General features: G+C 40.4%; 1 long non-coding RNA gene and 1 other non-coding gene across 2 annotated transcripts; one reads left to right on the top strand and one right to left on the bottom strand.

The window, feature by feature from the left end:
- The first annotated feature begins 3,910 nt into the window (after positions 1 to 3,910).
- On the top strand, positions 3,911 to 6,719 carry LOC115655530. The gene is made up of 3 exons (XR_004001401.1): positions 3,911 to 3,943; positions 5,995 to 5,996; positions 6,654 to 6,719. It is a non-coding gene; the product is annotated as an uncharacterized LOC115655530 (long non-coding RNA).
- LOC115655663 lies at positions 6,586 to 6,721 on the bottom strand. The gene has a single exon (XR_004001451.1). It is a non-coding gene; the product is annotated as a U4 spliceosomal RNA (small nuclear RNA).
- Positions 6,722 to 16,556: the final 9,835 nt, after the last annotated feature.

Genomic DNA, 16,556 nt, shown 5'->3' with positions numbered 1-16,556 from the left:
TTGCTAATATTATTTTGCACATATGCAGTGTCTTTCCCCCATCCCCAGCAGCTCTCAAACCACTTAAGAAAGGTGAGTAAAACATTACCATCGAGTACAGACAAAGTAATTGAATCACAAAGAGTTTAAGTGAAATGCTTATTGTAACACACAGCGGACATGAAAGATGAAGAAATAATTCTTAGCTAGGCTAGTTACTAGGGATGGGTCTCCTGACTCCTGGCTCTGTGTTCAACCTACTACACCACAAATCAACTTACTAAAGGTCTAATGTGTATCTTAAAAGTGGGGGTATTTATTCACTCCTGTGGGTCAAAGTCAGGATATAATTTGCATGCGCACACATCTGTGGCTGCTATGACAGTTACTGTAAAAGCTAGAGTCTATTTTAGGGCATTTTGGGATCTTCAGTCATTCTCACTTAGGGTGGGAAGGCAGGAAAAAGTATGTTAGAACAACACTTGGAAGAACAGTAAAGTTCTAGTCATTGCAGTCAATTTGAGATTCCCTGCTGTCGGCAATATTCTGTGTATTTGGGAAATTTATGTTCTATATACCCCTATATACATTCTCCTTTTTCAAACTATCAGAGAGCCTAATAACATTGAGCTGTGAGGTTTTAGTACAGACTGAATGCTAGGAAGTATCAATATTCTAAATCCAGACAAAATAATTACTTTTTTGATGCACAGTGTAATAATATTGACCTGCCATTGCTCTTCATCAGGATTTCCCACTTTCAAAACATAAGCTGGCTAATCTTTGGATATGACATAGCAATGTTGTTATAAATCAGGAGGTCCTCAAATATCCAGCCAGAGTTCATGATGTTCAGATCTGTATAGTCTCTCTGAGACTCCCTTGTAGACTCCATAAGAGATAAGAGAATAATCTGCTAAACTACAATCTTGGCAAGCAATGTGTTCTTTTCTGTCTACTTAAAAACAATCTTCAGAATGGCTTTGCTCTATTTATTAACCTATAATGCATTAACAATCTTGTACATATTTATCAAATTACTGCTGTTTTATGCAGATTTACAATATACCATTAATGCATCTGTTAAGCACAAGTATCAAAAACTTAAGTTTTTTTAAAACAATTTATAGTAGTAGAACAGTCAATAGTTAACAAGTAGTAATATCTTTTTTTAATTATTATTATTATTTGGATCAAATTCTGTTGGTGAGAGAGACGAACTTCTGAAATTACACAGAGCTGTTCTTTAGGACTGGGAAACATACACCCAGCCAAATACAAGGTGGAGCAGACTAGAATATGTGTTAACTGCTTATGCTAAATAAAGTACCAGTCAAGGTGAAGTGACCCACCAACACATCTGCAGTCCTAGGACAAAAGGAGTGTTAGTGGGTTATAGATTAGATTTATGGCTTATTGCAACAGAGTTTCTATTCAGTCTGTGATATAATAGGCATGTGTAGGACAAAGGATCTTGAAAGGTATGTTGTCGGTGGGGGTTGATGATCAGAGCAGTGGAGATATGTCTGCAGGTTTTTGCATCTGTTGTTCTGGCAGGATCTGGTGCAACTTTCAGTTGGTGTGTCCTGGTGTGTGGGGAGCTTGCTTGTGATAATGAGGTTGGGGCAGGCTATTTGAAGGCCAGAAGAGGGGGTTAAGAAAAGATTTCTTTCAAGATGTGGCATCTACTCAATATGTGTTTTGTTTGATGATACCTTGTATGGTTCCCATGTGGTGTGGTATGGTATGTGACAATTAGAAATGTCTGGTTGGGGGTGGGGCGGGAGGGAGTGTGCTATTTCTATATTGAAGCAGATTCTCTCAGGGTATTTAGATGGCCTGTTCCATGATGGGACCTACTTCTCATCCTTGTTTGGTGAAGGTGGTTTTAAGTGTATGAAGGTGTATATCCCAAACTTCCTCCTCAGAGGCGGTATCTGAGTGTCTGACTGTAGACAACAGATTTCTTGGGGGCGGTTACTGGATCTGTGATGGTAGGTATGGTGATCTGTGGGTTCTTGTGTATAGTTGTCTGTAGAGTTCCATTGTTGAAGCTGATCGTGATGCCCAGGAAGTTGATCTGAAGAAGGTGAAAGCTTGTCTTTCTCACCAATGGAAGTTGGTCCAATAGCCTACGAGTGGCATCTGCCCTAACACAAAGTGCAAGCACCAACGGTGGTTTTAGGTTGTGAAGGCTACATATCAGAATAATAATTATGACGTAAATCCCACGTGTTGCTGAAATTTGTTTCACAACTGTCACAAAAAGACAAGCTTTTCCTTTGAGCTTAAGCTCATTTATTCCTTGTAAACCTGCCTATGCAAGTCAATGATTCCAGTAAGGCTGTTACAACGCCAGAGCCATAGACTCAGTGGTGGTCTGCCTCTGTACACCTCACCAATTACATTTGCATGTCAAATCATTGTCCTTAAGTTATTTGCCTTATTAATTCCACAGTGGATAATTGGCATTAGTAACATTTTACAACAAACCAGGGTTACAAATAAAAATACAATACTTGGTACCGACACATAACTTAAGTTAACCATATTGTATTTGTTGCTGTTCTAAATTTGCTAAACATTTCTATTCTTCCTTTTTATAGTTTTTACGGACAGTGAGAGATTTGGAATGTCTAGCCATTCAAACAGCAGTAAAACATTAATATGTAAAGAGCTTTTAAAATTCCATTGGACATTCTAGCCTAGACTGTGGATGGTGCTTACACAGTCAAGGAATGAAAAAATAAGAACCATTGTGTGGACTGTGTACCTTCCTGGAAAATCGGCCCCTAAGAGTAACTCACCATAGAAGAGGGCCGGGAGAAGGTAAAGCCATGGCTACAGTCCCTGGTGTGTCAGCCACCTGAGCTGTTCATGTATAAGGGGACAAATATATCCCTAGAAAGGGGCCCCCAGCACATTTGGGAAGCTTCAAGATACATGCTGTTGTAACCCACACACCTCCTGGGTGTGGTGTTCTGTCCCATCTAGTGGCACCGAGACCACTTAGCTAAGGCTGTAGAGCAGAATCATTAATCTCTAACAGCCATATGACTTTTAGCTCATGCAGTAGAGGCTCAAGCATTTAGTTCTAGAGACCCTAGGTTTGATCCTACCCACTGACAGCCGGGATCTGTTGGCTTTACACTGTCACCTCTGGAATGATGCAGGCCCATCTCCATCCCTTACTGTGGAATGAGACAATGCCACTATCTAGTCTTGTGGTATTAGTCTATACCAGACATAGGAATGAGATTAGAAGAGGCACCTATGGTACTGTTTATAAATGAATATTGGTGCCCTCAACGCAACAACAATAAAACCATTGGTTACAGTGCACTAGGAGGAAGACCAAGTGTTTTTCCTTGCAGAGATGTTAGAAAATAAGAAAGTTCCTAAGTCCTGGCATTTATTTTAAACCATGCATATTTTCCAGGTTTATGCAAAATTCAGTGAAACCCAAGACATTATTACCTATCTTGGGCCTTTGTTAAAAACTGGAGACTCAGATTGTTGTTTCCAATGACTTGCAAAGGTTTACAGGCCTTTCAAGTGTAAGTAAAGCCTGTTTTGAACAAACCAAGGAGAACTTATAGTTTTCAGTTGGAAATATGTACAATTCATAGTGTCAGAAATGTAGAAATTAGAGATGGAAAAGGCCATCCAATCCACCTTCCTACCAATGCAGAGATGTAGCTTCCTGTGCTGTAGGAAGCTTCACTGTGAAATTTTATGGATTCAGCTGAATTTTTCTTTAAGACTGAGTTTGTTCAGACCTGAGTCTTAGAACAGGTGGTAGCAGCGGGACCTCTTCTCTGCATCTTTTATCAGGAGCACATCTCCTTCTCTAACGTGAATTATAACTAGCTGTGTTCAATATGTGGCAGCTTTCTGTCTGTAAAGTCTTGTTTGTACTTCTGAAAATACCCTTTGCTGACAACCAGCATCAGGGAAAGGTGCAGTTGAACCAGCATTAAGCACAGGTTAGCAGTAAGTGAAGATATGAAGAAACTAGTGTTGTGCACTGTTCAGTCAGGATTTTTAACCAGTTTATCAATGTATCCTAGTATCGTGCCCTTGTGACATGGTCATTTATGCAAATATAGCAGAGCTGGCTTCCAGTAACTAACTAGGATTTGGAAGAAATGTATCTGTTTCAGAAAGGCCTTTGTAAATCATGAAGTACAGCTAAACAGAGAACTTGTTTCTGTCCATTACATACATATATACATACAAACAATGTAAATACACTGGAAATTTGAATATACCCAAAGTTCAGGCACACAAAATTTGAACAAGAGAAATCCAAACATATTGCAAAAATGTATCTAAAAGGAAATTCTTCCCCTTGCTCAGCACCACAATTGTCACAATAGATATCTGAGTTATGGAAGAAACTGTGTAGTAGATTTCCTTCATGGGCCCTAATTGCCTGTAAAGGGTACCTAACTTGGCTTTGTGGATCACAGTGTCATTCTGTGACTTTTCTAGGTACCTAAAAGTTAGAGTACCATGATGCTCAAAACCGCTCTCTGGGTTCTACTCCAAGGGACTAGAAAAGTGAGGAGATAAGGAGAGGACTCCAGAGAAATGGAAGTCATTCATTACATTGCACTTCATATGAGCAAGATTCTGATTCTCAGTCTGCAATAGTAAAAGTTACCTGACAGCCTCCCATTAAAATTTCTGTTATAAGTTGTAACTTGCAGAAACTTTTTCTAGGTTTGGTCATTGCCCAAATTCATTTTTTCTTTAAGTTAGAGCATTTCAGCATAAATAGAAAAACTACATTCCCCATTACAAAAGGAAAAATTGTGCACCTTTTTGGAATAGCTGAACAGATGAAAGTGCTCAGGGTAAAAAGCTAAAATTGAGCATGGAAATAGCCTTCATTGAAAAAGCAGTGCAGAACCTTCATTTTTGAGGAAATTTGTTTTGATTTCACTTTCCTAAGAGCCTTAGAAAAAAATCTTATTATGCGTCCTCCAAATGCAAAATGCAGGAACAACTGATGCCTTGATCCTGCAACTTCTGGCACACTGATGGACTGCTGCACCCCCATGGAATCACACTGAAGTCAATGTATTAATCTTAACTCCATAGAGCAAGAAAATGGAGGAAAAATGATTAAACATTAGGGCACCAAATCTAGTTTTCCTATATCTGCATCATTTTGAGAATCTCTCTTCTTGACCCCTCTTATTTTGAGAGAACACAGCAAGAAAAACATAATACTTCTTATTATTTAATGCTGAGGGGCTGAATCTTGCTGGTTACTCATGTAAGTGGTTTCAAAGAAGTGAGTGGACAGCCTGGTGGTCAAGATCCCAAACTAAGCCTTAAGTTCCATTGCCAGCTCTACCACAAACTTCCTGCATGAGCTTGAAGAAATCACTTAATCTTTCTGTGCCTCAGTTCCCCATCTGCAAAATTAGGCATTACTTAAAGGGATGGTGTAAGGCCAGGGGCTGCTCCAGGCACCAGCATGCCAAGTGCGTGCTTGGGGCAGCAAGCCACTGGGGGCGCTCTGCCGGTTGCCACGAGGGCGGCAGGCAGGCTGCCTTCGACGGCATGCCTGTGGAGGGTCCGCTGGTTCTGCGGCTTTGGCAGACCTCCCACGGGCTGCCGCCGAATTCGCGGGACCGGGACCTCCCTCAGGCAAGCTGCCGTGCTTGGGGTGTCGCAATACTTAGAGCAACCCCTGTGTAAGGCTGTACAAACTAACATTTGTGAGGCATTCACACTACGAGTGGCTAAGAAAATCCTATAATTAAGTAAGGATTTGGACCTATGAAATGCATACCTGATCAATATAAGGGCTTTCTCTCTGAGATATATTACTTAAAGACTGTGCAATTTCCCTTTACTATTAAAATACTAAATTTTAAATTTTCTAAATAAGTCATCTGAAGTTCTTTAGACTTGTTTTGGTTCCGACAAACACAATATTAAAATACCCTCCAAGTGAAATGCATGCAACAGGAAAACATTTTTTTTCTCAGAAACAATGAGGAGTCCAGTAGCACCTTAAAGACTAAAGTTTAGTGGGTTAAAAAAAATAAAACACTTCTTCAGATGCATGTTCAGTTGCATCTGAAGTGTGGTGTTTTTTTTCTACCCATGATAGCTTATGCTCAGATAAATCTGTTTAGTCTTTAAGGTGCCACTGGACTCCTCATTGTTTTTGTGGATACAGACTAACACGCTTACCCCTCTGATAGATAGGGTTCAGAAAAAAAACAATGTAAGATTGGATAGACTTAAAGGCTCAAAAGGCTGAACTAAACTGATGGCCATGTTCAGATAACTTTGTAAACATCTAGTATGTAATAGCAGGAATTTACTGAGATCTTTGTTTTCAGGTAAAGAAACCTAGAATTCACCTTGCAGAATAGGTAGAATATTATTAGAAAAACATGGAATGCCTGCAAAAAAAAATACTTCCTTTTCACAGAATGGATGGGAACTAACGGCACCGGGGCTTTATATACATATCAATTTCAACTGAGGCTGAGACTAGTGAATGCTGCTAAGCAAAACAAAAAAAATTCAGTTTAGTTCACACCTTCAAATAAATACTTCTACCTTCTACTGCATTCTCAGCACAGTTGTGTTCACTTTCTGTAAGTACTGTAGATAGAGAATGGAAATACTTACAGGAAAGTGAATAGTTTTCAACTAGCAATAATCATACCTCAGATTAACTTCATTGGTTATGATACTGCCACTGCGCAAAGGTTAACAAAACAACAGTACCAATTTCAAAGTTGATACTGGAGTATTGAATTTAAAATCCATTCTGCTTTATGCTTGAATCATCAAATCAGGGAACACAAACAACACTAACCAGCACACTGTAAATTTTGAATATTCATTGGTATTCTGCCAATCAAAATTTTTTTGAAGAAAGTTGGTAAATTCAAACACACCTGAGAAATTTGCAGTCTGTTACGGACAATTTTATGAACATAAAAATTACTCATTACGAGTTGTTCACCTGGATCTAACGCAGATCACCCCAAAACTCAGTGTGGTGTGAAGCATGGGTAGAGTATGGAAACAATGCAAATGAATACTCTGGAGAATGCAGAGGCACTGTCTTCTTTCCTCTCATCTGTATTTGAGTTTGCTGCTGAAGCACTGACATTTCTAGCAGCAATTAAAGACCTGATGCTACAGATGATCTTCTCAAAAGTCTATTTGATTCCGGTGAACGTATTGAGGAAAAATTGCAGGGTGAGGGGATAGAGGAAAGAACCTTTTGGTGAAATAGTAAACCTGGGAAAACCTGTCTAGAAAGCAGGCACCTCTTTCTTTTTAAAATGTGACTGGAAAAAGCAGTTTAGCCTTAGTATAGTCTCAGAAGCTGAGGACAAATTTACTGAAGGAAAAACAAGAAATGTCATTCTCATGTAGCATCTCTCTAACAGTTCTTCCTTTTAGTCTTCAAGATAAGTAAATCAACTGGTCTATGTGTTGCACAGACACTTGGGTTTCTTAAATATGTTAAGGTTTGATTGTCTCATCATTTATATCATAACAGTGCCACTGACACTATTGGAGTTACTTCACGTTGACACTGGTGTATGGCTATGTCTATTCTACAGCTGTGTCAATACTAGTGAGACTATACTGGCATAGCTTTGTCAGTGTAGCTCTGCCAACATAATTCTGCAGTGTGGGTGCATGCTGAACTGACAGAAGGGGTGTAGAAACATAACCTCACTGAATGAAGTCAGTTGCATGGACAGAAGCATTCTTGTGCCAATGTAACTGCATCTACACTGGGTTTTTGTCAGCATAATCACCAGTCAGGGATGTGGGGTTACTTTTTATACCCCGATCAATGTAGCTACATGAACCTAACTTTTAAGTGTAGATCAAACATTAGTGAGAAGAGAACTGGAACCTCCTAATCTTCAGATTGTACACCATTCTGTTTGCTGAGAGACATCTGATATACATACACATCAATAGCACCGGCAAATTTGCGTGCAGTTTTGTGTCTCATTTAATAGGAATCAAACAAATCACAATCCTACGACAGAAGAGGATTAACTCATGTTACCCATTCTAGCTGACAGTCTTACAGAAACAACAACTGCTAGTTATTAGGTACTAATACACCATGGCTTTCAAAACTGTGTGCAGCGTTGATTACAGTGGCCAAGAATAAATCTTTTTTAAAATAATACCATTGTACCTTTCCAACACTTTCTTTCTACATGCATAAACCTATCATAGTAAAGGAGATGCTGACAATGCTGTTTCTAATTTCAGGATCTCACTATACTTGTAGAAATAAAGCTTATGCAAGTGGAGATTAATGAATAGTGCCAGGGGAAAAGTCCAGAAGAATGAGTTTGACTAACAACACTGGTCTACAATTTTTGAGAATTCATCTGCTTCAGAGATAAAATGTGCTATTTATTGTGTATTTTGATGTGCTGAATTCAAATATGATAATTAAAACAACTGACTGGCTACTGTTTCTAAGATATTTAAGTTTTTACATTTTATGTCTATGTATATTGTGTAGATAGTAGAGTTTTAATCATACATTGTAAACCTAGGTCTTTTCATGTGTTTATGGTTGCTTTATATGACGATATTTCACCTGCCCTGTTTATGTAACACTTTAAAAATCAGCAAAAGGGTTATATAAATAAAATTTATTATGAAACAAAGGGCAAAAAACTATTATGTACATAGTTTAGTCCTATTCAGTGTCTACTCGGCGCTTCTTGGCTTGTCTCTTGTATTCATTCAATGGAGCATCTCTTGTCACTGTCCAGCAATAGTCTGCAAGCATTGATGGGCTCCATTTGCCCTGATAGCCTGCCAGGAGATTCCACTGCTGTAGTCTGGAGCCCAACAGCTCTGCCTTACTCTTGGGTAGTTCCAAATCCCTGACAAGGTCATTCAGTTCACCTTGTGTTATGAGGTGTGGTTCAGAGGAGGAGGATGGGAGAAAATGTGGGTCCTGTGACACTGATGGTTCAGGACCAGAAGTTTCATCCTCTTCCTCTTCCTCGTCTGACTCAAGTGAGAATGATTCTGGTGCATCAGGAACCGGCAGCGCTTCTGTATGGGGTACTGGGCATATAGCTGATGGAATGTTTGGATAATGCACAGTCCACCTTTTCTTCTTTGACACACCTTTCCCAACTGGAGGCACCATGCAGAAGTAACAATTGCTGGGAGGATCTATTGGCTCTCTCCAAATCATTGGCACTGCAAAAGGCATAGATTTCCTTTTCCTGTTCAACCACCGGCGAAGATTTGTTGCATCAGTGTTGCAGCATATGTGTGGGGCCCACCTCTTGTCCTGATCTCCAATTTTGCAGCCAAAAAAAGGTGATAGGCTTTCTTAACCATAGTGGTTAGACTGCGCTTTTGTGATGCAAAAGTCACTTCACCACAAACATAGCAGAATTTATCTGCACTGTTCACACAAGTACGAGGCATCTCTGCTCACTTTGGCTAAACAGAAATGTGTCCCTTTGCAAAATCAAACACTGACAAATAAGAGAGCACGACACTGTATGATTTCTAGAGCTGATATAGGGCAATTTGTTCAGCAGAGTGATGTAAGCGTCGTTATGATTGCATCATCCATGACTTCTAGGAATAACATGATGCAATTCATATCATGTATGACGCAATACCAGCTTCAGATTGCATCATTCATTGTTTTGCCTAAAAAGCAAGTACTGTCCAAACCCAGTCATAGATTTATTCATAGATCCAGTCAAAGATGTATTTTAGTCATTTCTGGTTTAAATTGAGATCCTTTCCCTTTATAACTCACTTATCCTCCGCCATTCCCAAGTCAAGGGTCGTATATACTGACCCAATAGCATATCTTGAAAAGAAGAGCCAATCAACAATTTTAAGCATCATTTTCATTCTCAGTGACCCAGAATTAGTAAAGCTGGACTACATTTATTTCAGAAGCATTTTGGCTGTAAGCAGTGCAATAAATCATCCTTGCTCTATTTGATATCCTCCTTCATTTTCAGCATTTATAAGCTTGAATATCATGTTGTTGTCTTTGCTTTAGAGGGTTTTTCCCCAATTTATTCTTGGCTTAGATCTCATAGCTTACCAAGAAGGAATAGTTTTTCAGAAACTTGTCTTGTACCTTTATTTGTCTGCTTCCTCTAAAATCATTATTCTGCAAAGATTCTAGCATCAGATTTGACAGATCAATTAGATCACTTTCCAAGAATTTTTACTATGCTCTGAGAGTGGCTAATTCCATGGTGTCTGTCTCTACCCCCTTCATAGTTTAAGGAGCATAGATTATATGACACTATCCAGATGCCAGTTTGCATTGCTTTTTTTTTTCATGATAACAATGTTCTTTCCAAACTGCACATCATTTCTTTATTCCCCGGAATACTTCAGTAAGCCGACTCTCCAGGATGTCACTTATATGACATCTTGGCTTTCTCAACTGGCATTTTACTAACCCCAAATAAACTCCCTGCATACTTCTGTCAAAATGGCATTGTCTCTTTACAATGAGATGCTGCTCAAATTGTTATTAAATTAGCTCCTTTGTGCAGTTATATTCTTGCTACAGCACTTCTCTAGTTCCCCATGGCTTAATTAACAACTTGTATGGCTGTAATTCTAGTAGTTATAGCTGACAGTGATGTTTGCAGAAATTGATTGGCTGGTTTGGAAATGTTGCCTTCAGCATTATCTCTGTACTCAACAGTTAACCAATTTTTTTTTTAAGGTTTCTCTTTCTATTAAAACTTGTTAGCCCAATATTGTACACATTGCCTTGATCTTAACTCTCCTTTTTTTCTTCTTCTTCTTTCTTTTCTTCCTCATTCATTTTCTCCACACCACTCATGATTTTATATACCTCTATCATATCCCGCCTTGGTCTCCTCTTTTCCAAGCTGAGAAGTCTTAGCCTCTTTAATCTCTCCTCATATGGGACCCATTCCAAACCCCTAATCATTTTAGTTGCCCTTCTCTGAACCTTTTCTAATGCCAGTATAGCTTTTATGAGATGAGGAGATCGTATCTGTACACAATTGTCATGGTACAATTCCCCACTCTGAACCTTAGCGTCCAAAAGATGGGGTACCAGCATGAATTCCTCTATGCTCAATTACCAGCTTAGTACTTGTAACGCTGCCACCAACCAGGAATTCCAGTGCCTGGTACACTCTGGTCCCCACAAAACCTTGCCTGGGGAACCCCAAGACCCAGATCCTCTGGATCTTAACACCAGGAAAGTAAACCCTTTCCCCCACCGTTGCCTCTCCCAGGCTTCCCCTCCCTGGGTTACCCTGGAAGATCACTGATTCAAACTCCTTGAATCACAAAACAGAGAGGAAAATTCACCTTCCTCCCTCTTTCTCTTTCCCCCGTCCCAGACTCTCCCTGAGAGAGAAATTAATCCTAACACAGAGAGAAATAACCTTTCTCTCCCCCTTCCCTCCTTTCTCCCCACCAGTTCCCTGGTGGATCCAGACCCCATCCCCTGGGGTCTCACACCAGAATAAAAAAACAATCAGGTTCTTAAACAAGAAACTTTTAATTAAAGAAGGAAAAACAGTAAAAATTATCTTTGTAAATTTAAAATGGAATAGGTATAGGGTCTTTCAGCTATAGACACTGGGAATACCCTCCCAGCCTAAGTATACAAGTACAAATTAAAATCTTTTCAGCAAAATACCAATTTGAACACCTTTCAGCCAAATACACATTTGCAAATAAAGAAAACAAACATAAGCCTAACTCGCTTTATCTCCTTAGTACTCACTATTCTGGATCTATAAGAACCTGTATCAGGGAGATTGGAGAGAAACCTGGTTGCACATCTGGTCCCTCTGAGCCCCCAGAGTGAACAACAACCAAAACTAACAGCACAGCATAAAAACTTCCCTCCCTCAAGATTTGAAAGTATCCTGTCCTCTGATTGGTCCTCTGGTCAGGTGACAGCCAGGCTTAGTGAACTTGTTAACCCTTTACAGTCAAAGAGCTATAAAGTACTTCTGTGCTATTAACTTTTCTTATCTGTTTATGACAACAGTATTCATGATGTAGGTGTACCTTGGCTTTATATAAGAGCAGTAAGATATTCTCCATCTTATTCTCTGTCCCTTTTTGAATGATTCCTAACATCCAGTTTGCTTTTTTGGCTGCCTCTGCAGTCTTCAGAGAACTATCCACAATGACTCCTAGATCTCTTTCCTGATTAGTTGTGGCTAAATTAGCCCCCATCATATTGTATGTATAGTTGGGGTTATTTTTCCCAATGTGCATTACTTTACATTTTTCCACATTAAATTTCATTTGCCATTTTGTTGCCCAATCATTTAGTTTTGTGAGATCTTTTTGAAGTTCTTCACAGTCTGCTTTGGTCTTAACTATCTTGAGCAGTTTAGTATCATCTGCAAACTTTGCCACCTCACTGTTTACACCCTTCTCCATATCATTTATGAATAAGTTGAATAGGATTAATCCTAGGACTGACCCCTGGGGAACACCACTAGTTCTGAAAATTTTACCATTTATTCCTATCCTTGGTTCCCTGTCTTTTAACCAGTTCTCAGTCCTTGAAAGGATCTTCCCTCTTATCCCATGACAACTTAATTTACGTAAGAGCCTTTGATGAGGAACCTTGTCAAAGGCATTCTGGAAATCTAAGTGCACTATGTCCACTGGATCCCCCTTGTCCAGATGTTTGTTGACCCCTTCAAAGTACTCTAATAGATTAGTAAGAAATGATTGCCCTTTACAGAAACCATGTTGACTTTTGCCCAACAATTTGTTCTTCTATGTGTCTGACAATTTTATTCTTTACTATTGTTTCAACTAATTTTGCCTGGTATTGACATTAGACTTACCAGTCTGTAACTACCAGGATCACCTCTAGAGCCCTTTTTAAAATATTGGTGTTACATTAGCTATCTTCCAGTCATTGGGTACAGAAGCTGATTTAAAAGACAGGTTACAAACCATAGTTAATAGTTCTGCAACTTCACATTTGAGTTCTTTCACTCTTAGGTGAATGCTATTTGGTCCTGGTGACTTGTTACTGTTAAGTTTATCAATTAATTACAAAACCTCCTCTAGTGACACTTCAATTTGTGACAATTCCTCGATTTTTCACCTACAAAGGACAGCTCAGGTTGGGGAATCTCCCTAACATCCTCTGCCATGAAGAATAAAGCAAAGAATTCATTTAGTTTCTCCACAATGACTTTATAATCTTTAAGCACTCCTTTTGTATCTCGATTGTCCACAGGCCCCACTGGTTGTTTAGCAGACTTCCTGCTTCTTATGTACTTTAAAAACATTTTGTTGTTACCTTTTGAGTTTTTGGCAAACTGTTCTTCAGATTTCTTTTTGGCTTTTCTTATTACATTTTTACACTTAATTTGGCAGTGTTTATGCTCCTTTCTATTTACTTCACTAGGATTTGACTTCCACTTTTTTAAAAGATGCCTCACTGCTTCTTTTACATGATTGTTAAGCCAGGGAGGCTATTTTTTAGTTCTTCTATTGTGTTTTTAAATTTGGAGTATACATTTAAGTCGGGCCTCTATTATGGTGTCTTTGAAAAGTGTGTCCATGCAACTTGCAGAGATTTCACTCTAGTCACTGTACCTTTTAATTTCTGTTTAAGTAACCCCCTCATTTTTGCATAATTCCCCCCTTTGAAACTAAATGCCACAGTGTTGAGCTGTTGAGGTGTTCTTCCCACCACAGGAATGTTAAATGTTGTTATATTATGGTCACTATTTCCAAGCTGTCCCCTTATAGTTACCTCTTGAACCAGCTCCTGCGCTCCACTCCGGACTAAGTCGAGAGTTGCCTCTCCCCTTGTGGGTTCCTGTACCAGCTGCCCAATGAAGCAGTCATTTAAAGTATTGAGAAATTTTGTCTCTGCATTTTGTCTTGAGGTGACATGTACCCAGTCAGTATGGGGATAATTGAAATCCCCCACTATTACTGAGTTCTTTATTTTAATAGCCTCTCTAATCTCCCTTAGCATTTCATTGTCACTATCACTGTCCTGGTCAGGTGGTCAATAATAGATCTCTACTGTTATATTCTTATTAGCACTTGGAATTACTATCCATAGAGATTCTATGGAATACGTGGATTCATTTAAGATTTTTCCTTCATTTGATTCTACATTTTCTTTCACATATAGTGCCACTCCCCCCGCCCCCCACATGATCTATTCTGTCCTTCCAATATATTTTGTATCCAGGAATGATTGTGTTCCACTGATTGGTCCCCCCTCCACCCAGTTTCTGTGATGCCTATTATACAGGGGTGAAAGTAACTTAGGCCATTTACTGGTATGGGCCATGGGGGACTCTGGCCCCTGGAGGGGGCAGGGCCGCAGGCAGAAGGGGCAGGGCCTCAGGCAGAAGGGGCAGGGCTGGGGGTCAGCATCCCCCAACCAGCCTTTTCAGGCTGCCTGGTCCATGCCTCCCTGGGCTCCTGTGTTGTTTTAAAGGGCCCAGGGCTCTGGATGCCACTGCTGCACTAACGTTGGTGTCCAGAGCCCTGGGCCCTTTTAATTTGCTGTCCCCAGGATAACTGCTCCCTTTGCCCCCTCCCCCCTGTTGGAGGCTGTAGGGGATGGGGCAATGGGGCAGGGACATTAAAGCACTGCAGGGCCCTTTGCTGTGAGCGTGCTTTAACGTCACTGTCCATCCCCACCCCCCCCATGCGCCATTGGTGGCCCTGCCGGTATGGACCCTACCAGCATGGCTGCTGACAGGGGAGGCAAAAGGGGCAGGGATATTAAAGCACAGCCACAGCACCACTTTAATGTGGGCTGGGTATGGGCTGATGCGGGTTCTTACCAGTACGGAGTACCAGCCCATATCAGCTCACTTTCACCCCTGCTATTAAATCACTATCCGCCTTTAACAAGAGGCACTCATCTTGTTATTTAGACTTCTAGCATTTGTGTACAAGCACTTAAAAAACTTGTCACTGTTTGTTTGCCTTTTTCTGATGTATCAGATTCTTTTTTTATGTGAATGTTTCTTGTCTGATCAGACCCATACTTTATCCTCTTTCATCCTCTCCTCCTGACTAAAACCTAGACTCTCCTAAGAGAGTCACATGCTTCTCTGTGTCCGAGACCAATGCAGGTTCGAGTAAGTTTTTGATCATGTGAGGAAAATCAAAACATGACAGATTGAAAGTTCAAAACTACGTGGTCGTTTATTGATGGGGGATAAGTTGCAACTTGGGCTGGGGAGGAGTGCTATTTACACAACTTGAAACAATCTATTTACAACCAACAACAGGAAACCAAATGATCTGTGATTAACTGCTCATCAGAAATTAGAGCAGATACACCAAACTGAGTAAACTATATACATTAACCAAATATTGTAAAGTACAACAATCAACCACAATAGCAAACAGTACAACAATTTAACTTTCATGTACTATATACATAACTTGGTACCAAGTAAGGGAGGAAAAAAAGGAAGAGGCTATGCAAACAGAATGTTACAGAAATTAGAATACAAATACCGCACGCCAGGTGCAGCTGACCAGCAGTACAGACACCGAGAGCATGACGAATTGATGGGAATTAATCCCACCTGTCCCAAGCCAGCTAAATCCGCAGGAGACCCTTCTAGCTGGAAGGAGGATCCAAGTCTTCCAGCTAACATGCGGATACTCCTCCAGATCTTGGCGCGAGACATGGTTTTATTCAAGAGCTCTCTTACTCATGTCAGCATTGATTGGTCCCTAGCTCCTTCGCCTTCCAGGTTCCGAGCTGGAGCCCTCCATGTAAACAGGATCTGCACATGGCACACTATCCTTATGCACATGGCACACTGGTATTTTTGCTCAAGGCACTAGCCTGACCCTAGGTGACCAGGCAAAAAGGTGGAAAAATGCACACGGTACACTGGTATTTTTGCACAAGGCCTGACCCCTAAGTGACCAGGGAAAAAGAGCGGGAAAATGCACAAGGTACCAGTGTGACCTTTTGACCGACAATTGGCCATACGGACGCCATGTTTGAGCATAGGCTTAGGGCTGCGACACTCTGCAGCAATCAGCTTTTCCTCATCTCTTAGTTTAAAAACTGCTCTGCAACCTTTTTAATGTTAAGTGCCAGCAGTCTGGATCCACTTTGGTTTAGGTGGCACCCATCCTTTCCCCATCCCAAAAGTTTCCCCACTTCCTAATAAATCTAAACCTCTCCTCTCTACACCATCGTCTCATCCACACATTGAGACTCTGAAGCTCTGCCTGCCTACCTGGCCCTCCGCATGGAACTGGAAGCATTTCTGAGAATGCTGCCATAGAGGTCCTGGATTTCAGTCTCTTTCCTAGCAGTCTAAATTTAATCTCCAGGATGTCTCTCCTACCCATCCCTATGTCATTAGTAACTACATGTACCACGACCACCGGCTCCTCCCCAGCACTACACATAAGTCTACCTAGATGCCTTGAGCCATCCGCAACCTTCACATCAGGCAGGCAAGTCACCATACGGTTCTCCCAGTCATCACAAACCGAGCCATCTATGTTTCTAAAGATCAAATGTCCCATTA

This window comes from Gopherus evgoodei, chromosome 7, assembly GCF_007399415.2.
Source record: "Gopherus evgoodei ecotype Sinaloan lineage chromosome 7, rGopEvg1_v1.p, whole genome shotgun sequence".
Taxonomy (NCBI): domain Eukaryota; kingdom Metazoa; phylum Chordata; order Testudines; family Testudinidae; genus Gopherus; species Gopherus evgoodei.
The sequence above is the reverse complement of the archived record's forward strand: the minus strand, read 5'-3'. Positions and strand labels throughout refer to the sequence as shown.